Here is a 6,037-nt window from a genome sequence, read left to right as displayed (position 1 = left end):
AGTTAGTGGAGCTAACATGATACAGCCCAGACTCCCAGTGCAGGCTAGCAGTGAGTTAGTGGAGCTAACATGATGCAGCCCAGACTCCCAGTGCAGGCTAGCAGTGAGTTAGTGGAGCTAACATGATGCAGTCCAGACTCCCAGTGCAGGCTAGCAGTGAGTTAGTGGAGCTAACATGATACAGCCCAGACTCCCAGTGCAGGCTAGCAGTGAGTTAGTGGAGCTAACATGATACAGCCCAGACTCCCAGTGCAGGCTAGCAGTGAGTTAGTGGAGCTAACATGATGCAGTCCAGACTCCCAGTGCAGGCTAGCAGTGAGTTAGTGGAGCTAACATGATGCAGTCCAGACTCCCAGTGCAGGCTAGCAGTGAGTTAGTGGAACTAACATGATACAGCCCAGACTCCCAGTGCAGGCTAGCAGTGAGTTTGGAACTAACATGATGCAGCCCAGACTCCCAGGCTAGCAGTGAGTTAGTGGAGCTAACATGATGCAGTCCAGACTCCCAGTGCAGGCTAGCAGTGAGTTAGTGGAGCTAACATGATACAGCCCAGACTCCCAGTGCAGGCTAGCAGTGAGTTAGTGGAGCTAACATGATGCAGTCCAGACTCCCAGTGCAGGCTAGCAGTGAGTTAGTGGAGCTAACATGATGCAGCCCAGACTCCCAGGCTAGCAGTGAGTTAGTGGAGCTAACATGATGCAGCCCAGACTCCCAGTGCAGGCTAGCAGTGAGTTAGTGGAGCTAACATGATGCAGCCCAGACTCCCAGTGCAGGCTAGCAGTGAGTTAGTGGAGCTAACATGATGCAGCCCAGACTCCCAGTGCAGGCTAGCAGTGAGTTAGTGGAGCTAACATGATGCAGCCCAGACTCCCAGTGCAGGCTAGCAGTGAGTTAGTGGAGCTAACATGATGCAGCCCAGACTCCCAGGCTAGCAGTGAGTTAGTGGAGCTAACATGATGCAGCCCAGACTCCCAGTGCAGGCTAGCAGTGAGTTAGTGGAGCTAACATGATACAGCCCAGACTCCCAGGCTAGCAGTGAGTTAGTGGAGCTAACATGATGTAGCCCAGACTCCCATTGCAGGCAAACAGTGAGTTAGTGGAGCTAACATGATACAGCCCAGACTACCAGGCTAGCAGTGAGTTAGAGCTAACATGATACAGGCTAGCAGTGAGTTAGTGGAGCTAACATGATACAGGCTAGCAGTGAGTTAGTGGAGCTAACATGATGCAGCCCAGACCCCAGGCTAGCAGTGAGTTAGTGGAGCTAACATGATGCAGCCCAGACTCCTACAGGCTAGCAGTGAGTTAGTGGAGCTAACATGATGTAGCCCAGACTCCCATTGCAGGCTAGCAGTGAGTTAGTGGAGCTAACATGATGCAGTCCAGACACCCATTGCAGGCTAGCAGTGAGTTAGTGGAGCTAACATGATGCAGCCCAGACTCCCAGGCTAGTGAGTTAGTGGAGCTAACATGATGCAGCCCAGACTCCCAGGCTAGCAGTGAGCTAGTGGAGCTAACATGATGTAGCCCAGACTCCCATTGCAGGCAAGCAGTGAGTTAGTGGAGCTAACATGATACAGGCTAGCAGTGAGTTAGTGGAGCTAACATGATGTGGCAGCCCAGACTCCCATTGCAGGCTAGCAGAGTTAGTGGAGCTAACATGATGCAGTACAGGCTAGCAGGGGAGTTAGTGGAGCTACCATGATGCAGTCCAGACTCCCATTGCAGGCTAGCAGTGAGTTAGTGGAGCTAACATGATGCAGTCCAGACTCCCATTGCAGGCTAGAGAGTTAGTGGAGCTAACATGATGCAGTCCAGACTCCCAGTACAGGCTAGCAGTGAGTTAGTGGAGCTAACATGATGTAGCCCAGACTCCCAGTACAGGCTAGCAGGGAGTTAGTGGAGCTAACATGATACAGTCCAAACTCCCAGTACAGGCTAGCAGGAGTTAGTGGAGCTAACATGATACAGTCCAGACTTAGGCTAGCAGTGAGTTAGTGGAGCTAACATGATACAGTCCAGACTCCCAGGCTAGCAGTGAGTTAGTGATTAACATGATGACAGTCCAGACTCCCAGGCTAGCAGTGAGTTAGTGGAGCTAACATGATACAGCCCAGACTCCCCCAGGCTAGCAGTGAGTTAGTGGAGCTAACATGATGCAGCCCAGACTCCCAGGCTAGCAGTGAGTTAGTGGAGCTAACATGATGCAGCCCAGACTCCAGTACAGGCTAGCAGTGAGTCAGTGGAGCTAACATGATGCAGCCCAGACCCCAGGCTAGCAGTGAGTTAGTGGAGCTAACATGATGCAGCCCAGACTCCCAGGGCTAGCAGTGAGTTAGTGGAGCTAACATGATGCAGCCCAGACTCCCAGGCTATTAGTGAGTTGGTGGAGCGAACATGATGCAGCCTAGACTTAGTATATTAGTGAGTCAGTGGAGCTAACATGATGCAGCCCAGACTCCCAGGCTATTAGTGAGTCAGTGGAGCTAACATGATACAGTCCAGACTCCAGTAGGCCAGCAGAGTTGGTGGAGCTAACATGATGCAGCCCAGACTCTTAGGCTATTAGTGAGTCAGTGGAGCTAACATGATGCAGTCCAGACTTCAGTACAGGCTAGCAGTGAGTCAGTGGGAGCTAACATGATGCAGCCCAGACTCCCAGTACAGGCTAGCAGTGAGTCAGTGGAGCCAACATGATACAGTCCAGACTCCCAGTACAGGGCTAGAGGAGGGATTAGTGGAGGCTTGAACATGATGCAGCCCAGACCCCCAGGCTAAATTCTAGTAGGATCCATTTTTTAGTATGCAAAATGATACAGTCCAGACCAACACAAGTCATAGGCTAGAGGGAGTTAGCTGGGATTAACCATGATGCAGAGACCAGACTCCCAGGCTAAAAATGAGTCAGTGGGATCCATGATTAGTCCAAAATGTACTCCCAGTAACAGGCAGAGCAGTGAGTCAGTGGAGTTTAACCATGATGCAGCCCAGACTACCACTGGCAGCTGTGAGTTCAGCCAGGGGCTGAGACACCTGTAGTTCTTCCCCACAGTGAGTTAGTGTAGCTAACTGAGACACAGGCTAACAGCAGGGAGTTGACAGAGCCAGACTGGGGTCTGAAGACATGGGGGTCTGAGACAGCAGACCAGATCTCCCAGGTAGAACTAGGGCCGTTAACAGAGAGGGGTCGTTGACAGAGACTGGGGGTCGGTGACAGAGACTGGGGTCGGGTGACAGAGACTGGGGACGGGTGACAGAGACTGGGGGTCGGGTGACAGAGACTGGGGTCGGTGACAGACGGGGGTCGTGTGATACAGAGACTGGGGGTCGGTGACAGAGACTGGGGTCGGGTGAGAGACGGGGGTCGGTGACAGAGACTGGGGGTCGGGTGACAGAGACTGGGGTCGGGTGGACAGAGACTGGGGGTCGGTGACAGAGACTGGGGTCGGTGACAGAGACTGGGGGTCGGGTGACAGAGACTGGGGTCGGTGACAGAGACTGGGGGTCGGTGACAGAGACTGGGGTCGGTGACAGAGACTGGGGTCGGTGACAGAGCCTGGGGGTCGGTGACAGAGACTGGGGCCGGTGACAGAGACTGGGGTCGGTGACAGAGACTGGGGGTCGGTGACAGAGACTGGGGGTCGGTGACAGAGACTGGGGTCGGACTGACAGAGACTGGGGTCGACAGAGACTGGGGTCGGTGACAGAGACTGGGGTCGGTGACAGAGACTGGGGGTCGGTGACAGAGACTGGGGTCGTGACAGAGACTGGGGTCGGTGACAGAGACTGGGGTCGGTGACAGAGACTGGGGGTCGGTGACAGAGACTGGGGGTCGGTGACAGAGAGACTGGGGGTCGGTGACAGAGACGGGGTCGGTGACAGAGACGGGGTCGGTGACAGAGACTGGGGGTCGGTGACAGAGACTGGGGGTCGGTGACAGAGACTGGGGGTCGGTGACAGAGACTGGGGGTCGGTGGACAGAGACTGGGGTCGGGTGACAGAGACTGGGGTGGGGGTCGGTGACAGAGACTGGGGGTCGGTGACAGAGACTGGGGGGTCGGGTGACAGAGACTGGGGGTCGGATGACAGAGACTGGGGGCCGGTGACAGAGACTGGGGTCGAGACTGGGGGACAGAGACTGGGGTCGTTGACAGAGACGGGGGTCGTTGACAGAGACGGGGTCGGTAACAGAGACTGGGGTCGTTAACAGAGACGGGGTCGTTAACAGAGAGGGGGCTTAACAGAGACGGGGGTCGTTAACATTAGAGGGGGTCATAATTAGAGGGGGGTCTAACAGAGACGGGGTCGTTAACAGAGACGGGGGGTCGTTAACAGAGAGGGGGGCTAACAGAGACGGGGGTCGCAACAGAGAGGGCCGGTAACAGAGACGGGGTCGTTAACAGAGACGGGGGGTCGTTAACAGAGACGGGGGGTCGTAACAGAGACGGGGGGTCGGTAACAGAGACGGGGTCGGTAACAGAGACGGGTCGTTAACAGAGACGGGGTCAGTAACAGAGACGGGGGGTCGTTAACAGAGACGGGGGTCGGTAACAGAGACGGGGTCGGTAACAGACGGGGTCGTGCACAGAGAGGGGGGTCGGTAACAGAGAGGGGGGTCGTTAACAGAGACGGGGTCAGTAACAGAGACGGGGTCGTTAACAGAGAGAGGGTCGTTAACAGAGAGGGGGTCGGTAACAGAGACGGGGGTCTAACAGAGAGGGGGGTCGGTAACAGAGACGGGGGGTCGCTAACAGAGACGGGGTCGTTAACAGAGACGGGGGTCAGTTTAACAGAGACGGGGGTCGCAACAGAGAGAGGGTCGTTAACAGAGAGGGGTCGGTAACAGAGAGGGGGGTCAGTAAACAGAGAGGGGGTCGGTAACAGAGAGGGGGTCGGTAACAGAGAGGGGGTCGTTAACAGAGAGGGGGGTCGTTAACAGAGAGGGGGGTCGGTAACAGAGAGGGGGTCGGTAACAGAGAGGGGGTCGGTAACAGAGACGGGGGGTCGGTAACAGAGACGGGGTCGGTAACAGAGACGGGGGGTCGGTAACAGAGACGGGGGTCGGTAACAGAGACGGGGGTCGGTAACAGAGACGGGGGTCGGTAACAGAGACGGGGGTCGGTAACAGAGACGGGGTCGGTAACAGAGACGGGGGTCGGTAACAGAGACGGGGGTCGGTAACAGAGAGGGGCCTGGTAACAGAGAGGGGGTCGTTAACAGAGAGGGGGTCGTTAACAGAGAGAGGGTCGTTAACAGAGAGGGGGGTCGGTAACAGAGAGGGGGTCGGTAACAGAGAGGGGGGGCGGTAACAGAGAGGGGGGTCGGTAACAGAGACGGGGGGTCGGTAACAGAGACGGGGTCGGTAACAGAGACGGGGGGTCGGTAACAGAGACGGGGTCGGTAACAGAGACGGGGTCGGTAACAGAGACGGGGTCGGTAACAGAGAGGGGGTCGGTAACAGAGAGGGGGCCGGTGACAGAGAGGGGGTCGGTAACAGAGAGGGGGGGTCAGACAGAGACGGGGGTCGGTGACAGAGACTGGGGGCGGGTGACAGAGACTGGGGGTCGGTGACAGAGACTGGGGGTCGGGTGACAGAGACTGGGGCCGGTGACAGAGACTGGGGGTCGGTGACAGAGACTGGGGGTCGGTGACAGAGACTGGGGGTCGTGACAGAGACTGGGTCGGTGACAGAGACTGGGGTCGGTGACAGAGACTGGGGTCGGGTGACAGAGACTGGGGGTCGTTGACAGAGACTGGGGGTCGTTGACAGAGACTGGGGTCGGACAGAGACTGGGGGCTCGGTGACAGAGACTGGGGGTCGGTGACAGAGACTGGGGGGTCGGTGACAGAGACTGGGGGTCGGTGACAGAGACTGGGGTCGGGTGACAGAGACTGGGGGTCGGTGACAGAGACTGGGGTCGGTGACAGAGACTGGGGGTCGGTGACAGAGACTGGGGTCGGTGACAGACTGGGGGCGGGTGACAGAGACTGGGGGTCGGGTGACAGAGACTGGGGGTCGGCACAGGTCGGTGACAGA

This window comes from Oncorhynchus keta, unplaced genomic scaffold (assembly GCF_023373465.1).
Source record: "Oncorhynchus keta strain PuntledgeMale-10-30-2019 unplaced genomic scaffold, Oket_V2 Un_contig_23780_pilon_pilon, whole genome shotgun sequence".
Classification (NCBI taxonomy): Eukaryota; Metazoa; Chordata; class Actinopteri; order Salmoniformes; family Salmonidae; genus Oncorhynchus; species Oncorhynchus keta.
Note: the sequence above shows the minus strand (reverse complement) of the source record.